The sequence below is a fragment of the Apis florea genome, unplaced genomic scaffold, assembly GCF_048593485.1.
Source record: "Apis florea isolate Af1SG1 unplaced genomic scaffold, ASM4859348v1 contig_3367_pilon, whole genome shotgun sequence".
NCBI classification, from domain to species: Eukaryota; Metazoa; Arthropoda; class Insecta; order Hymenoptera; family Apidae; genus Apis; species Apis florea.
In genome coordinates, this window is record NW_028256746.1 from 2,390,678 (window position 1) to 2,410,735 (window position 20,058).

At 42.2% G+C, this 20,058-nt stretch overlaps 1 long non-coding RNA gene across 1 annotated transcript; it reads left to right on the top strand.

Moving 5' to 3' along the window:
- Positions 1-824: 824 nt before the first annotated feature.
- On the top strand, positions 825-18,783 carry LOC147657011 (uncharacterized). Its single transcript, XR_015293266.1, has 3 exons — positions 825-1,118; positions 1,208-1,286; positions 18,561-18,783. It is a non-coding gene; the product is annotated as an uncharacterized LOC147657011 (long non-coding RNA).
- Positions 18,784-20,058: the final 1,275 nt, after the last annotated feature.

Here is a 20,058-nt window from a genome sequence, read left to right on the forward strand (position 1 = left end):
GGTGATTGAACTCGAAGCTTGATTTAGTGTCGTGTGGGAGATATATATTTTTTTTTTTTTTCTAAAAATTCCACTCGTTTTTATTTAAATATTTCGAAGTTGAGGAAACATTATTCGAGATAAAACGTATCATTCGGTTCGGAATTGTTGAAATTTATCAATGTTTTGAATGTAGCAACAGTGACGTTTAAGATTATTTTGAATTATTACATAAACCACTTGACGTATTATTATTTGCAATAGATGAGAAACGTAGTTGTATCGGATAAAAATGATGATAAATATTTCAAAAGCAGAGATGATTTATTTTGTTATTATTACGTACACTTTTTTCAAGATATGATTTTTATACTCTTATTTTCTTTGATCAACGACAAAAAAAATTTAATAATAACTGTGAATATAAATATTTTTATAAAGTTTTTCTTTTTTTTTTTCTTTTTTTTTTTAATTAATTTCAAAAGTCATTGAAAATTCATTCGAAGAATTTATGCTTTATCTTTAATTAATTATATAATTAATCAATTTCGAAACACGATGAATTATTTTATTATTCAGTTTTATCAGTTTGTATGGAGATAGATATGAGATTTAATAAATAAAAAAATTTAATCATAATTTATATATATATATATATGATAAATAAAAAAAAAACAGTGATAAATATATAATTTTATAACCTTATCGTTGATCCTGTTGATAAACTTTTATAATCAAAGATAACAAGACACGTAATATGTTTATAATATTTTTAGATTTTTATCATACATGTTTGTAATTGAATTAACAATTAATTTTTTCAACGTGATTTTTTTTTTTTTTAGATATACAGCTGTAGAGTTTGCCATACTTTACACAAATTTCGACGGAGAAAAAAAGGAAAAGGAAACATAGTAGCGTATCATTCGAATAATCATTTTACAAAAAAGAAAAAAAAAAAATAGCCATTTCGTGTTACACGGTTATACGTATGGTCGAAGGGGTCAAGAGTCAAGACTCGAAGCAAGATGGGGGTCGAAAATAATTTAATGACTACGAATGGTGGTCTTGGGAAAATTGGCAGTGCAACGTGGACGTTGGTGAAACGACGAGCATCGAGGAGAGACAAATACAATACGGTGAGAGTTATCGGGAATCGGCCCGGGTCCCATTTTCGTCTTTAAACGTTCCATAAAAAGAGCTGGACACGATTTACGTTTGATTATAGTCCCAGACTCGGGTCAAAAGTCGGTACGAAATGACTATCGATACGGGGGATGATGGGAGCGACCAACTGCAGATTACAGGTAATGACTAATAATGATATACCGCCAATCTCTGCCGTGGAATCGGCTGTCCCTCTTCAAAAAGGGCGGCGAAATACACGATAAGATTTCCTCCCGACCGGTATATAAAATTTAACAGTTAATAATTCAGAGGTGATAAGTGTTCTCGTGTGATCGATACTCCCCGCGCTCGACTTTTCTGCAATTTTGCTTTTATAGAAATTGAAGTCTGACCTAGTTGAAATTCCGATATTACGGGTACGATTACAACATACCAACAATTTCTAATTGTATATTTAAATATCTATGTAAATGTCAATTTTGTATTAAGATCAAAAGACTAGTAGACACTTTATTTTAAATATCTTTAAATGTTCGCGTTATTTTTGAACGATTACAGCAGAAACAATTTTTGTTCTTGAACTATGTATCGCAATATAGTGCACGAATCTTTTTTCGAGCTATCTAATAGAGAGTGAAATCAAGAGTGGTTAGGTATAGACACCGCTAATTCAATCGTTCACTCGTATATTTCCATCGATATCGATGTCAATCGGCTTTGCATAAAATACCGATTTATATTCAATTCGTTACTCGCTAATCGAACCGAGCCGATCAGGCTTAAGTAATTGATGTCTGCCATTTTCATTATTCCTTTCCTAGTTTCTCCATTTACTCCGTGTAAAAACGTTAATAAAGTTCTTTATTAATTTTATATAAATCGCACTACGGAGGATATATCATTTTTTCAAAGATTTCAAGTGCGGGATATTATAGAAATTATAATTACTTTTGTTGGAATTTATAATTAACGAGATCGATAATTATATCGGTATTAGATATTGATTGACGTCATAACTCAGCCTTGAAACTTGTACAGGCCAAATTCTTTCGAGTATATTTAAGACATCGTGTCCTTTTAACAGAAGTTTCCAGAGATTTTTTTTAACACTACCGCGCACAATTATTTATCTTTATTTGAGTTCTGAGAATAAGTACTGATACAGTATCGGTGTTTGCTTACGCTAATTGATACTTTTCGATGTAAATTCCTCTTTAAAAAAAGGAACTAATAGTTCGTAGCAACTATCTCAATCCTCATACTTTTTTCGAACGTACATTTCCTGTTGATGTTAATTGACCGAAAAATTGACAAGACTTGTTATTTTCGACACGAATATTATAATTCGCAAATCGAGAACAATTTCACCGATAATTGAAGAATCGGTTAAGAGTTCTCTCGAAAGGTGCGAACGCGTCAAGTTTTTCCGGGTGTCGGACGATTGATCCTCGTTGATCGGATCGATTCATCCGGAACGGGGCAGAACGGGGCATGAGCCCGTTCTTCTTCTTCGTCCTCCGCTTCTTTCTCTCTTTCGATATACCATATTCCAAGATGGCCGCCGGTTTGTGCGCGCGAGCGAGCAGAGGCTGCGCTGCAAAAAAGGACGAGCGTAATAACGTAGTATCGTTAATGGCCGGGCAATTTCACCGTGTACGAGTGACCCCTCTTCCTCTCTCTCTCCCTCTATCCTCCGCCGCCTATCCTCCTCCTTTTTCCGCCTCTTCTTTCTTTTTTCCTCCCTCTTTTTTTCTCCTCTTTTCTTTTTCTCCCTTTTGCCCCCCCCCCCACCTGCCTTCACCAAAGGCGCGGCAACAACCACCTCCGCGGCGCACCCCTCCTTCCGTGCCATCGCACCGTTTCGACCATGGAAACACCGGCGATCACCGAAAAAACGGATCTCCGTTTCCGAGAGTTTAACAGTCAAACTCACCCTTTACCCTCTTTTTCTCTTCTCCTTTTTTTCTCACGCTTCTTCTTCTCCTCCTTCTTTCGCGCCATCGTTCCCCGTTCCGCGGGACGGAAATCACCGATCCTGAAGAGTTTAAAGTCGACTTTACCATTTTTTTTCTACCTAGTTTTCTCTTTTCCGTTTCCATCTTTCGCGCCACCGAAAATGATTACCGACAGTTTAACAAGTCAAAGTCACCCTTATCCCTCATCCTCGTCCCTGATTCGCTTTTATTAACCTGCCTCTTTGCGCCGACTCTTTGTCGTTTCTAGCTATTGACAGATGTTGGCGCTCGCCTTTTTTCGATCGTTAGAGATTGTTAACGTTAGGTTCTCTTTTTTCGCGTCATTCGTCGCAGGATGGATTAACGTCCTCGCAAAAGGTGGAATTTAATGGTACATAGACATGCATTTTAGGATTTTTTTTTTTTTTTTTTTTTTTTTTACGTAAAAGGGTAATTGATTAAATTACGAATAATTTCTTCTTTTACAATTACAAAGGATATTTCGTGGATGAACAGTCTGATTAAACGTTGGTAGTAACTTACCAACGTTATTATCCTGATTCCGCAATGCATGATTCATTTACCGTGAAGGTCGTTTAAGCAATATTCTCGTAATTATAATAGAATGAGATTCTTGTAATTATTTCTTCTTTTATTCTTTTCTTGGCGAGTCTTGGTTATATTATCAAGAAATATTTCAATTTCACAATAATTTTAACAGGGAATAACGCTCACGTAATTCGTGTCTTTTGAAACGATTATTAACTCGATTGAATCGATCGTCAACATTAATCGATCGAAAGAATTTGTTCTTTTTTTTTTTTTTTCAAGCATAATGCAATAATTCGAGGAATAATTCGTCTCTTTAGACGACTTTTAAAATAAAAAAAAGAAAAAGAAAAAAGAAAGTACAATTCGAATGTTAGTCCAACGAATGTTATATCCATTCCCGAAAATTTAAAACCATTGATTGTTGTTAATTATTCAAGTAATCCGCTGGATATCGGCAGGCAAGTGAGTAATGGTCGAATTTTTCTTCTTGTCAGTTCGTTTGTTTCACTCGGTGACTTTCGAAAAACGAGGAATGGCACTCGGATTGTTACGCACGAGGCAGACGTACGTTGTTCACTCTGACGAATATTTTACACGCGAAAGCTTTAAATGCAATTAGCGTCTCGTTTTTCAGGGGGGAAGCGTTTCGACCTTTTTTTTTTTTGTTTTTCCTTTCTTTCTTTCTTTTTTTTTTTTCATCTTCCACCCCGCGGGAACATGTTTTCCGATTTTTGCGTTCTCGTTTCGTTCTGTTATTCGAACATTGTTATAGGCGACTGGGAATGATGAACGAATACGAGAACGAAACCAGTTTACGCGAAAAACAACAATGTTTTATTATTCCCTCGTTCCAACCCTTTGAATTTTTTACCGTTTGTTGATTCTTCTCGTTTCGCTATTCGTTCGTATATTTAAAGTAAATTTTTGAGAGTTGATGAATTTACTGGAACGAGAAATGCGACACAGAGAGAGAGAGAGAGAGAGAGAGAGAGAGAATTTACTTGAACTCACGATTAATCAATATCGATTAACGTTATGGACGTTCGAGAAATTCCGATGACTAATTTGACCCGGTGGTAAAGTTATTCCCTTTATTTTACGACGGTTATTACGCTAGGGAGTAGATGTAAAAGTCCTCTGGAACAGTAAAAAAGAAAGAAAAAAAAAAAGAAAAAAAAAAGAAAAAGAAAAAAACTTGAAAAAACCTAATTTCTTTTATGCTTCACGATGGAATATTTAAACGCGTTATTAACTATCGTTTAAATGTCGTGCAAGTTTTTTTTCTTTCCTCCCGGAAGTCAAACGCCTCCCGAAAACTTTTATAGGGTGCTTTATCGTTATACAAATGAGAAAAGTTGCGAAAAATTTTTTAAACAAACTTTCTTACCTCGCTCTCTGTCTTTTACGAGACGAACAAGTTTATGCAAGTTTATCTACCGTTGCGTTATCTTTCGATCGAAGTTTTAATCGATTTTTAATTCATTCCATTCGCGAATTTGTGTTTAATTTTTGCGTTGCAATCGCATCTCGTTCCCGATCTCGTTAATTTTTAAACGATTCGATTTTCTCTTCCGGTTATAATTTATTTATTTTGAAGAAAAGAAAGAAAGAAAAGAATACCCTCCTTCTAATCCCGAGTAGCCGTATAATCAAAGATTAACGCATTTCGCATTTAACATTTATTCTTTTATGATTGTGCGGCCCGCTTTTATCGATTTCGAAATGATGAGTCTGAAACTGCAATACCAACGATAGAAACGATACCAATGATACAATAAAGCCGCAACAGGTCATTAGGTTCGATCGACGTGTGTAATCCCATTGCGCAGAATACAACCGAGAACCCTCCGAAATTGCACGGTGTTTGGGGGTCTTTGCAGGCGCATAGGGAACTAATCGAAAACATATTTGCCGATTAAGCCGGCCAGTACCCGGAGCCTTTTCATGATCAGATTGAATCACGAGAGATATACGATTATTCGGCCTGTAATGGGTGGCCTCCACTTATTGCGAACGACGTGGAAAATAATTCGCGTTTTCTATCCCTTTCGTAATTCGATCGAACAGATTTTAACGAAATACGGCGTATAAAAACGTTGCAAATCAATTCTCCCGATTAACCGTTCCAAAATCGTAAATCGCGAGTTTACAGTTGGCGCGAAATATACGAATAATTAAACCGCGAATAATCGCTCTTTCATCTTCGATCTTTACTTTTACTTTATCCGAAAAATCCGAAATCTGGAAAATTTCCATTCGGATCCGAGATGGATGACTAGATCTAATCGTCTTTTCAAGATTTCTTTTCAAGTTTCTTCTTTTCTCGATATATGCATATATATATATCGCTTCGCGATCGCTTTCGCGTATAACAATCTCGAATAAATTAGATGTGATCGTGTAATAATCGACGATCCGAAAGAGAGGGGGGGAGAGGGGGGGGGGGAGGAAAGAAGAAAAAGAAACGGAAGCAAAACGAAGAGCATCAAAGGTTCCCTCTAACGATCCTCGGCTATTGGAAAGGGACTCGGTCCCTTGGACTCGTACGACGCCCGTCTGCAAATGAGCCGTACCGCGCGCCACCCCTTCGAACCCTCCCCTCACCCCCGCGCGCGGATCCACTCACACCGATTCAACGGTCGTAATAACACAACCGGCCGTCAGAGTGTAGGCAATAGGGCTACGGGTATACTTGGACGCGATGCCGAGATTAACCGTGCAGGCGCGATTACGATACGCCAGTATCCGATTGGTCGGCGGTTCGTCGAACAGCATGGGCGGAGCGAACCCGTAATGAGTTTCTAGCTTAGTACTCTCCAGCTTCGTTCCTCTTCCTCCCCTCTCGCTCACTCTCTCCATCTCGTTCATCCCTTCCCTCTATCCGTTTCCGTCTAACCTTCGCTCAACCGTTCGCCTCCGTCTCGTTCCAGCTACGCGCCGTCCTTATGCACGCACGCGTGCATGTATACACGGGCTCGCGCACACCCGGCCATTTCGACACGTGAATGCACGCGATTACGCGTCGTCTTTCTCCGTCCCCCCTTTGTCTCCGCCCCGAAACGCTCGTCCTCGCCTGATCCCATACCGGGATCCCTCCCCGCGTCTTCTTGCGTCTCTCCTTCGAATATAATTTTTCGAATTACGAGTGGGAGTTTTAAGAGAGCGTTCGAGAGAGCGTTTCGCGGGATATTCGCACCGTTCGTGGGATCGTGAACGGTGTTCATTAGGGAGGCGAGATAATAGCTCGATAAGTTTCCTCGCCCGAGGGTGGAGGTTGTAGTTACATCTCGTGATGATCGATGGCGCTTCCTCGCTGATCTGTTTAATAACCTATGAGGCGACGTTAAAAATTATCGATGGAAGATGGAACGTGGTAATTTATCGATGGATGAATTATCGATCGTGAATCACGTGTTACTTTTAAAGTGAAAATCGAACGAGCCGGGCCAGATGTTAATCGGGCGATCGAAGGAAAGGAAAGAAGAGAGAGAGAGAAAAAAAAAAAGGGAAAAATTCAATTGCATTACCGAACACGATAACGTTTTATTTCACCGGTCTGGAACCCGCGTTGCGGAACATATATATATATATATATATATATATATATATATCGTTGATTTAAAATCGATGCTGAATAATGGAAAAACGGGCGAAAAGCAATCTGCCCAGGGCAATCGGTTTTTCGGTTAAATTTCATTCCGCTGGAACTTTATGTCAGCGCCGCTTATTGCAACCTGTGAATATTTAAACGTCCCTCCGCCACGATCACCGTTTCTCATCGCTTTTGCACGGTTCTTCGGCCCTTGCCGAATTATTTCCCCGCGAGCTTAATTATTCCAACTTGTGATCAGGCGAAATCACTTCGTCCCGTGGCCACCGGTCCTCTCTCCGGATCCAGCTTTATATCCGTTCGCTGGTAATTTCGTACTTTTCGACGCGAGTCCTCGTATTCTTAAAAAAGAATATATATATATACAAATCTTTTTCTTTATATTTCTCGCGCATCGCGGTTGGAATTTTTCAATCGATAAGCGTAGATCTGGGATTAAAATTGCTCATAATAGCCGAGCGCATAATCGGATACAAGCGTTTGGTCGCCCGTTCCTATTAAACCCGTCTGCGTTCCGTTTGCTCTTTCATTCGACCGCTATTTCACCTTCTCTTGAAGAGGATAGGATTCGAGACGCGGAGGCGTGCCTGCATCAAGATGGCACACACAGGAAATTGAAACGGAGAAATAAAGAAAGAAAGAAAAGAAGGGAGGAAGAAAGGAAGGAAGGAAGGAAGAGATGATTCTAGGATTTCGAGTGAAACGCGGATTAACGTGTTCCATCCTTTGTCGGTTGTTTCGCGCACATCCTTCCTTCTTTCTTAATTTCCGTCCCGGGTGTTTTACACGCGTTCTCGCGTTTCATGCTCGTTGCTCTCTTTTACGACTTCTGAAAATCGATGTCGACACAAGGAATTCGTGAATTATTTAAGAATGCTCGTTGCCGCGCGGCCCCGTTGTTGGCCTAATACGAATGAGCCGGTATCCTTGTCGACTCTGCATTCTTCATGAGAATCGCATTGCGCGCTCCGCCTAAAACGGACGTGAGAAACGCTCGATGCTTTCTCTTCCTTCCTCCTTCTTTTTTCCCCCTCGCCTTCTTTTTCCTCCTCTCCCTCCTCCTCCTTCTCATTCTCGCGGTAGTCATTCCTTCGCTTTTGCGGCCGTCGAGTAAACGAGACGAACGTTCGTCGATCTTTCTTGCGGCCAGACTCCTCGCGCTAATGGAAAAATAATATCGTTGTTTGCTCGGAAATCGCTTCGCTCGTTTTTTCCCCGGACCAACAACGAAAATTTATCGTTACACGTAATTCTGAATTCTTTTCGAACGAAAGAAATTTTTTGAGGGTGGAAGGAGGGGATCGTCTCGAATTCTTAATATCGATCTGGTCGCGTTCTCGAGCCGTCTCGAGACGAAAAAAAAAAAAAAAAAAAAATCAACTCGTGTTTCACAACGGTGATCGTGGAATCTTTTGGAAAATTCGTTCAACCCCGATGGCATCGTATCCAATCTTATCGTTGGAGAAGCGTAACCATGCTAAAGCTTGCCCTGGCCGAGAGAAAGAAAGAAAGGCTGGGGGGCCGCCTAATCGCGTTAGATGGTCGGCTCGCCATCTTGCTTTCTGGTCACGTATCACCGTAAAACAAAGGAACATTGAGCGCGCGCGCGGCCAGAATACAATTCTTAATATTTAATCCCTCATTATCGGGACTGGGTCCGAGCTTTTGAGACAATTGGCAGTTTCACTGCCCAATAAGAATTCTTCTGGAACGCGTGTAAGTGGTGGTGCAAGCGTTGCGAAGAAAAGATCCATGGCGGAGAGCGTAGTCGCTCGTCAGGGAACGAATCGATTGAAATTGAAATTGTTTACAAAGATTTCGAAACATTATTTTTTTATGTATAATATATATATATAAACAAGCAAGTTGGAATAGGAAGAAGAGAAGAAGAAAAAGCGCGTTCGATCGAGAAATTGAGGAGAGGGAGAGACGATGTTGAAATCGAGTAAGAAATTCCAATATCTCTAGAAACGATTGACAGTTTCGGTGTTCAATAACGTTCCTTGATGCGAATGCCGGCAGAGATGCTGGGAACACGTGCGCCAATCACGCAGATAAGCGATCATTTATACGCGAAGATTGACACGCGTATTTCTTCCATTCCATCTTCTTCCTCAATTACGAACTACAGAAATATTTTTACTTTTTCTTCTCTCTCTCTCTCTCTCTCTCTCTCTTCCCCTCCCTCCACTTATTATCGTTATAATTTAATTCCACCACCAACGTTTCGATTTCATCTGGAATTACAACAAGTGAGCAAGATCGGAGAGATGATTCGAAGGATAAGTAATTACGCGTCCAATCTTAATTCAAATCAAATTTTCTACCGTATCTGTTTTAAACATCTGGATGAATAGGACGGTTGAAAAATCATCATGCTCGATGGCGGAAAGCGAGCGTGGTTGTGTAATATTGTGCGCGTAACACAACACCCATAATGCTACGCCACTGTCCCTGACCCGAGAGACCCGCAATAATGAAATTAGAGTTCTCGTTGACTGGGGCGAGGTTGAACGTGGAACGTGCACACCCGTTGAAATATCACTGCTTTTGCAAAAGGTGGAACAACCGTGTAGCTGGAACAACCGCTCGAGAAAAGGACGAATGAAACGAAGATAGAGAGAGAAATGGAAGGCGGTGTGATCGAGTACCGGACATTGCGCGGTATAATGAAAACATGGCCGCCACCTGGAAATCCTCGATGGCACTGCTTTGAACAGAGGTCGAGCGAAATACTTGTAGAATGCTCTTCGAGAGGGGAGGGAGGGGGAGGAGGAGGAGGAGGGAAATTTTCGTGATCATCATCGTTTAAACGATATCGATAAACGCGAATAATTGATTTCCATTTAATATCTTGACTTGCATATTTTTTCGGGATCGATATTTCGATTTTATTTTTTTCTTATTTTTTTTTTTTTCTTTGTTTTTACAATGTCGTTTTAAAAATTTATTTTTGCGATTCACGATAAAAGGAAAATATTTTCGAGAACGTAATATCACGGACAATACAAAGGACTGGGGTGGATTCGAGCATTAAATATACAATATCGTTTCCATCCCTGGCAATAAAAGAAGCGATTTTTTAAAGACGAAATCACATCCCCACACTTGTCGTTCATCGATTATTTAATCGACCGTAGCCATTTTTACGTCCACTAAAAACCGCTCGTCCCTCTTTCCGCAGCCGTGAGTCCCTGGACGATCACTGTCCCACGAGCGTCGATCCAAATAAGAAGGCAATAATTTTATTTTTCAATCTGTGCAGGAAAGGAGGAGAAATATTTCCAAAGGTTATCCTTATCGTATCTCCTTTCAACCATCAAAATGGCATCGCTCGATTGCAATTATCGAGGCTCGTGTCATTTCGATCGATGATTAACATCGTCGAACGTTATCGTAGAAGAATAGTTTCGAGGGGAAGATCCGCGAAAATGGTGAACGTGAATGCAACAATAACACAGCGGTGTATAATAGCAATTCTCGCGAACTAAAGTCGAACCGGTCGTTAATCCGATTTCCTATAAAAGAGAAGTACGCCGGCACAAGTCCTCGAGCGAATTTCATGGAGCTCGAAATTAAATAGAATTTAATCTCGGGACTGTGGCTGTATTCCAGCCTCGGCAGAAGTCTGGTTTACGTCACCCGTAACCACTTAGCGTATTGGAATTTGATTTATTTTCCGAGGCAAACTGCCGCCTGGGGAGGGTGGGCCACCCTCTCAATGGGCTCTATTGTATTTCTATTAAGTCTTGGGCTCGTTCTTTCACCCTCCCCCGCACGTTTGTTCGGCATCGCCGCACCATATTTTCCCGATATTCTTCCGGCCGTTCACCTATTCAGGATAACCCGAAACGAAAATCATTTCTCTTACGTATTTCTCAGCGTTTTAGATCAAGTTTTTCTTTCTCTCGATCAACGACAGAGAGAATTTTATTGGAAATGTTTTCTTTTTTTTTTTTTTTTTTTAAACAATCTTGGAAAAGAATCGAGTTCGGAATTATCGTTCAACGAATCCGTTCTTAGCCTCGGAGTTCAGAATTTTAATTAATTACGAAAATACAATTTGACGAACGGGCAACCGAATAAGATTTTCCGTCCGGTGATTTAGGAGAACGAAGCGAGAAAGGGGTGCCGTGTTATAAATCCACCATAACGGATTAATTCCATCGTATCTTGGGAACACCAACAGTATTTATACTAATACACGAGCGGATGCCCGATCCTTGAAATTTATTTCAAACACTCTTTGTACATCCATCTACCGATTTATTTTACAATTAAAAAAATTATCTCTCCCTCCTTCGTTCGTATCGTAATAAAAAATTCGTTGTAACGGCTTTTTTTTTTAAAAAAAGAAGAACGTAAGTTTCTCCTACAGGTAGGTAGATAGAAATTTTTAATTAAAGAACGGAGAGAAATTAAATTTGATCGAGAAACGATGCAATTATCTCGCTCGAATAAACGACCATGGTATAATGATTAAGATGGAGGGGAATAAGTCGTTCTTACACGGACAGCTTGCCGGCGGGAATTAAGCATTCTTTTATCTTCTTACAGCGTCTTTTACGCGTCTCAGCTTGAACTTGCTTTTAATCAATCAAAAAAATCATGGGGGTATAAATCAAAAAGCGACGCGCGGAAACATCTCTTTATCTGCATCGCTGATCTCGTGAAGAAAAATCTTTTGTAAAAAAAAAGAAAAAAAAAAGAAAAAAAAAGAAAAATGAAACTTTTCTCTGCACTTTGCATTTTTAACTTTTTCCTTTTTTTCTTTTTTTTCCCATTCCAATTCAATTTCAATTCGAAGAGACTGTTGTTATCGAGAATATCTCATCTCGTTCGTTGAATACAATATAAAATTTACACGATGCGCGAGAAAGAAAAAAACAAACGCACGCTCATATTCCGCGATAGCTAAGATATTTTTTCATTTAATTATCTTGGCGCTAATTACCGTAAATTACACATACGGTAGCCCGCGTACCGAGACCCGCTAATGCGATAATTATTACACCGACTGCTAATATTGTTTCGCGCTGATAGCTCGCTGATTGCGCTGATTTTTTTTTTTTCTCCTTCTCTCCTTCTTTCTCTCCACCCGGCTAATTTACCGAGCAAAGGATTATTTTTAATTCTTAACGAATCGGCTCCGCCAATTCTTTTGTATCCGCTCGCTAACAATGCAATTTCGTATCTGCGAATTCGAGGCAACGATCGAATTACCGATTTATTTCCACGAGAAACTTTCCAACAATTTCAATAATCCTCCCTCCCCTCCCTTCGTATTTAAATTTCGATTCTTCACACGCGTTCATCCCGCGTGTTATACTTTCTTTCTGCCCGCGGTCGAGGAAGCTCGAAAGTGTTTTCGCAAAATGAAGGAGGGAATTAAAGCGCTATCTCGGCTCGGAGGAGCGGATAAATCGCGGGAAAGAAATGGACGCGGGGCATGCGAGGAAACCGTCCCGGAACGGTAGATCGCGGACGATAACAAGGGCGGTTTGGGGGGAGGGAAAGCGGTCGGTGATAAACTCCTCGGTAGACGGAATACAGATCGAAAGTCTGCCGAGCTAACCGAGTTATCCTCCTCCCTCTTCCTTGCCCCCGCTCTCCCTCCATTTGGAAAATCCCTCGGCGCTAAATAAATGTTTCACCCTGGCCGGCCTGCCCTCGCTATATTTGTATGCGGTGTTGCGCCATCGTATGTTGCACCTATCTATATATATGTATATATATATATATATATATATATATATATACTTTTCCACCTTGCCAGTTTTCGCGTAGAACAATGTCGGAATATAGGTGTTCGCAAGAAGTACGGGGTTATCGGTTTCCGGAGGGGTTTCTCGCTCGGAGGGTAGATTATCTCGTCCGCAACGAAGATTAATCCGTTAAGATTATTCCGTGCATCGGTTATGGCGGAGATGGTAACGCGGCTTCTCTCTGATTTTTATTATTAGTTGGAATTTATTTGTTTGCGATTGATGGGGAAGAATGGTGAAACGAATCGAAAGATATTTCGATGAATTAAGATAGAAAATTTTCGAACGATATTGAAAATCATAATTGGAAGGTTAATAATCGCGATGGCAAGTTAAAAGTTATCTTGAGAAATTTAGTAAAGATAATTTTTCCTAATTCGTTTTTTTCAAATTGGATTTCGACGAAAACTGTAACCGCTAATTTATTACCTCTACGTACGTGTATAAATAATATAACAAAATAACAAACTCGAAAGTACATACCAATTTGGAATCGATCCACGTACCTAAAGAGACATTTAAATTTTCGCACTTACGCGAACGAAATCAAACGTATCGATACAAGTTGTTCGACGTGGAAATTCATATTCATCTTTCTTGAAAAAGAGAGAAAAAAAAGAAAAAAGGGAAAGACCTAATACGATCGTTTGATCGTTGGATCGTAAAACGGTAACCGCAACCGCGATATCTCTTCCCTCTACACGAGACCACCCCCTCCCCCCTCGCGCCTCTTCTCGACGTAAAACTTTTTCTTTCAATGTTTCACGAAGATATTCGTGAAGCCCGGGCCGTCACAAACTCGAAGGACCTTATAGGATTCCCCTCAGGGCGATCCTCCGTGGAGGAAGGGGGAAGTTTAAAGTTGCGGGAAACAGCTCCGGGAAATCTGGATCCGCGGGGAGAAAAGAAAACTTGCTTCCATTCGTCGTACAGTCTGCGCAGGATAATTCAGAGATACGTCGATTTTCCATTCGACCGGCGTACGTATCTGTTATCGAATGAATCTTTCAACGGATATAAAAACAACGCGAGAAGAGAGCTTTTTCCAGAGAGAGCCTCTCCTCCTCTTATCGATGCCCCAGAGTTAAAATTAACTTTCTTCCGAGTTGCCGCGTGATAAGATCGAAGTCGTGTTCACCGATTCATTCCGCGTATTTATTCATAAAAGTTCAAAGTTTGTCTCGCCTTTACGCTATATATCGGATTACGCAGAGATTACACACGGTTAAATATTTTTTTGTTTTTGACGACAAGAGAGCGATACGATTTGAAAAAAATTAAAATCTCCTTCCTCGGACAGCGTACACTGCTAGTTAGTTGTTACGAAGGTATTCGCGCATGACTCACGCCACGATTCCTTAAAGCGGTATATAAAATTTCACGTAATGGCGATACGAATGCCGTTTCGAATAATCCGCGCGCTCTTTTCATCCGGCTCCACCACCGCTTTCCACAAAGCGCGCTAGATCCCCGACAACGATTTAAAAGATCGTGGATTGCGAAAATTGTCCGAGCCGAATTACTTCGTACTTTGCTAAATTGCTTATTGCCTAAGAGAACGATTTCTCGAAGGGTCCCTATCGCGATTATTGCCGGTCGTTATTGCGGGCCGGCACACAGCCCCGAGAGAGCCCATTTCGAAAAATAATAACCCGTAAATCAAAAGTGCCTGTTAAAACTGAAAATTCCGCATCCTTAAACGTCTGTAATTACGCAACCCATTCCCCCTCTCCCCCCTCTTTTCTTTTCCTTTTTTTTTTCTTTTTAAACGGTAGCGATAAAAAACGTACTTTAACTAGTAAGCGTAACGATTAGAGTAGACGATCGAACAGACTGATTTCCCCTTTTTTTTTCGAAAGGGGATTCGAACAATTTCTTAGAATCGATGCGTCTAAAAATCCTTCGAATTATTATTATATTGTTATTATCATTTCGTTCGATTCGCACACGATTCGTTGATCCTACCCTTGCTTCCTTTCGTCCCCTCCCCGCGAATTAATCATCTCCTCCTCGACGTTCTCATCCCGAAATCATCTGGTCGCAACGACACAACGGTCGCAACCTGTAACCGAGACCCGTGGCAACCAAGGATTTTCACGAAGAGAGTGCGGCCCGGTAACACTTGCACAACAACCCCCTTGGACGATACCCAATTTCACAACAAACCGATCGTTGGACGCCCCTCGTCGACCGCTCTCCACCCAGCCTTTGCCCAGACACAGGAGAACAAAGCTTCTCCCCTTCTCGATTCTCTGGAGATTCTCGGCGAGCGGGGATCATAACATTTTCGCGTAGGACGCGTAGTTGGCAGTAGGTGTGACGTCGGTGCAGTCACGGTTTCTCACAGTCACGGGTGTAAGAACGAAATTGATGTCTCTGTTTCGTATCACGTTCCACGGGGTGCGACTCGATCCTGCTCGACCAAAGGGGGGCTTTGCCACCCTCGATACGATCGGATGGCGTCCTTGGAGGGAAGGAGACGGGCTTTTGATTAGCATCGAGGCGAATTGGAAATGCTTGGCCTTGAACCTGCTCCTCTGCGTGGTGTTCCAGATTCGTTTAATTCGCAACACGAGTGTTTTGTTACGAGTGTTGGTGCGTAAGTTGGTAAGTGGAAATACGTAAGATATGGAAGTTTTAATTATAATAGATTTTTACAAGGATCGTTGTCGTCATTTGTTTAGATTCGATCGAGACAATTCGAGTCTCTCGTCGATGCACCGGTCGCTTTCGACCCTTCTGCCTGTCGTTGAACAGTTCCCATTGATGGGAGCGCAACGCGCCACCCTCCTCCGATCCAATCAATTATTTACTACTTGCCAGTGTTTCGTTACGGGATAAATATTCTCGCCGCGTGATGCGAGGTTGAATGAAACGGGGAGAAGTGCACGAAGTGGCCGATTACAGTAACGCGTAACGAGTGTCTCCGAGGCACAGGGGACCGATACAGGGGGAATTGGAAAGATTTTCTTACTCGATTAACTTTCTTCCTCCGTGAAACCATCGCCCAATTTACACTGCAACAAATCGTCCTAACTTGAATTAAAATTTTCAATTTCTCTACCGTTTAGATGGAAAACAAGATTTTAAAAAATCGCCATAAGTTCAAAGTCATCCGATCCGATTAAAAATTAGAATTTTCACTTTCCGTCTCCACCGTCTCACTTTATCATCGAACTTGGATTGTTTCCAAAACATTTTCTCTTTTTCAAACCGTAGCCAATTTCCAATACGAGATCAGCGCGGCGAGTTGAATTTCGAAAAACCATTGTTCGTCACCGAACGTATTCGAGGAGAATATAACGGGCCGATTATTCGAATCACTGCCGCCGTTTTCCAGAGCTTAAAACTCTGGATGTTTTGAATAATGAAGAACAATCCTTTCCAGGGGAGGAGGGGGGGAGGAGGGCGGGCGTGCACGCGTGCAGCTACAGTTTTCCACGTCGTCGCGTCTTTCATCCTGCAACAGGGCAGCCCGGTCAAACCCCTTCGTTTCCCTCTTTGCCCCATCCCATCCCTTCCCTCCTCCGGCTAACCTTTTCGCCGCCCCCTGGTTTCCCTCTGTCGCGACGCTATCGCGGGATTTGTAAGCGTTTCTAAAAGGGTGGGATGAATTATTCGGGCCTCGGTGAAAACGCCTAAGTGACACGCGGACGTCTGACATCCCGAATTGATCCTCGATCGAGGCGAAGCTGGGGGAGGGTGGAGTGGGCGAAACCTAGCCTTCCTTGCATAATTCGCCCAACGGAATCCCATTAATCCGTGAAACGCACAACGAATCAATGTAAATCGACTTGCTTGTTTGTCCATAATTTTCTACCCTCTCTCGCAAGCTGATAAAACGCTCGACCAAGTTGAATTATCGAATGCATTCTCTGCCAGCGAGAATGTATTCTCAATCGAGAATTGGCAATTTTCGTTAAGCAGTTTTTTCGATAGCAATTTTTACACACCGCGGACGTGTTGAAAGTTTCAATTTCAGGTTTATTGGCGAGGAATATCCGCGTTTTCTTTCTTTCTTTTTTTTTTTTTTTTTTTAAATATTTTACGCACTTTTTATCTCGTGGAATTTAACAAGTTAATTCTTTAAATTCATCGAGTACATTAGTAAAATTAAATTGTTAAATCGATCGACGAACTTGTAATTGCGCTTCTTCTTCTCTCTCTCTCTCTCTCTTTTTTCTTCACGTTACTTTGAAACGTTTTTAGTAGGTCGCGGTTGAGCTATCACCATTCCGGACGATTTTTAACGCGACTGCGATATCCATTCCTCGCGAAGGATAAAGTAACCAATCGATTCTTAGTATCGTTGAAATTGAATATTTATTCCCCCCTCCTTCCCGCCCCCCGCCCTCCTCCCCGTATTTCATTTTTCACCCGTCGAAACGGAATAAAATGTCGTTTTGAATAAACAGCCAATAGTAAGTTTTACCGGGAGAGTAATTATTTGAAATCCATTTCGAAATAATTGATCGTTGATTCGTTACGAAATACAATTTCGTTTATCGAATTCGATGATCGATGATGGATGGATGATAATTCGCTTTGAAAAATTTTTACCCGCAAAAAGTGTAACCTGTCCAAAAGGTTTTTTCAGTTCGCGCGTAATGCGATACGATTCGTTTCGAATCCATCCGCGCGATCGACACGCGTATTTCTAACGACGCAGAAATATTTTGAATCGTGCGCACAACAACAACAATAATAATAATGGCGAGCCATTAGCGAACGGCAGAGAGGCAACGGTGAGGAAAAGGTGAGAAGGTAAGGCTTTCGAGTCGATGTTTCGCCACGCTACGTGTGCGGCAAATTATTTTGTTGCCATTATCGTCGGTTACCGCAACGCGTTCGTTGCGCAACGGCACGCTGGACATGGATCACTCTCAAATGAATTGCCGATCGAAATATTTCTTGCGCAATCGAGTTTCTTCGCCTTCGCGTGGTTGCAGTTTGTTGTCGTAAACGCGTTGTAAACTTTCAGCAACATTTATCTTTCTTTAAATTGTTGTTTTAATTGTAAACGACGCTTCTTTTACTCGTCTCGGATTTCTACTCTTTCGAGAAATCGTAGCTTAAATTTTCAAAGTGGTGAAATGAACGTGATGCAATTACAAATTTTTCACGAGAAAAACAGGGAATAAGAAACGTTTATTTTTGCTCGTTTATTCGGTGGAACGCGTCGTGTCGTGTTGCTCGTTTCGCTTTTAATTTTCCTCCTCGTTTATAGGGGACACGATCGGAGATACGATTTAATAAGCCACGCTCCAGTTTGGGCATAGCGATAAAATCGGTCGATAAGACGAGGAGGAAAATGGCGGGCGAGTTCGTGGACGGTCACCATTTTTAAATTGGCTCGTATATAAGGAGGCGGGTGGAGGCTACGAGAGGAGACACCGATACTTTGATCAGGTCGTGGAAACGCTCGATCGATCAATAGCGAGCCAACGCTTTCTTCGCCACTCGGAACTCGTGATCGAGCAATCTAATTCTCTCGAAATCGAGAGAAGAATCAATGCGTTTTCTCATCCACGAATTATACTTTTCGATCGTGGAAAATTTTCCATCGATCAGTTGAAAAGTTGAACGATTCGGACGGACGACTCCGATCTCCCAGTTGACTTTCATCGGAAACGCGTGCAAACGGTTCACTACTCAGGACGATGCACGGAGAAGAAAAGGAAGAAGAAGAAGAAGAAGAAGAAGAAGACACGCGAAAGTGCATTCGTTTCGAGTCTTACTCGCAACACGGCATCGGTTTCTCGTTTGCTTCACGGTGTTGGAAACTCGAAGGGGGGACGAATTGGCGTGGCGTGGCGTGGCGTGGCTGGCTGGCCTTTTGCTCGATGCTTCGGGCTGCATTCTGCGGGCTGCGCATACCTAGCTGCACAACACGGGGCAAAACTCCATTGCAACATCGCGATAAAAGCCGCGGCGCGAGGAGGCGGAGGCAGGGGAAGGGTGGAAGAGCACGAGGAGCGAAGAAGACGAAGGGAGAAGGGAGCCCGATCGAAAGAAAAAAAGAGGAGAGGAAAAAAGAAAAAGAAGCGCGGAGGAAGAGGGAAGGAGGAGAAGGTGGGAGGAGAGGGGAAAATATGGAGGGGGCCAAAAGGATATTCGTCGTAATTAAGTCCCTCCGCTTCTCGAACGCGGCACACTGTTTCTGCAGCGAGAGAGACGAAAAGACAACGAGAAGGGTCGAGGAAGAAGAATACGAAGACGAAGAAGGAGGCGAAGAGGAAGAGGAAGAAGAGGAAGAAGAAGAAGAAGAAGAAGAAGAAGAAGAAGAACAAGGAGAAGGAGGAGGAGGAGGAGGAGGAGGAACGTGGCCCGTTGCTCGGCTCGAGGGTGGGAGGAAGAAGCGAGGAAATAGAGTAGGAGAGAAAAAAGGAGGCACGACGATCGGGCAATAAATAATACAGGAGAAAAAGGCGATCGCCTGCAACATTCTGCTCAAATGTTAAATAGGTATCAATTTAACGGCGGCCAATAGGGGAGCGGGTGGGCGGGGCCAGGTTGAACGGGATTGGAGCGTGGCCCCGGTGGTAGGCGATGCCGCGGGTCGGGACGTCGCCTCGTGGCTCGAGTCGCCGCGCAACCGTGGTAGGGATGAAGCATCTGGTCTCTCCGCTTCCCTCACAACGTCCCGTCTCTCTCGTCGCGGCCGACCTGGATTCGCGTCCCGACTCACCACGGATCCGGAGTTCCCCGTGCGCGGAAAACACAGCCCTTTCGATCACCACGTGAGCACCACCTCCTCCCGAGTCTTTTCCTCGTCCGATCCGAGTATCCTCCTCGACTTTTCCCCCCCGTTTTTCTTTTTCTTTTCTTTTCTTTTTTTTCCCCTCCCTCGCGCGGCGTAAATCTGCCGATCGATCGATCCATCCCTTCTTCCCTCCCTTCTTTTCCGCCCGACGACGTTTCCACGGACGGAAAAGGTATCGAGAGGATCGAGGATGAGAGCACTCGCGGCTCGATCGTCGTGATTTTTTCCCCGATCGTCGTCACGGATGTTACGATTTATCGTTTCGATCCCGAAGCAAAGTGAGAACGAACGGAAAAGTGGTTCAGT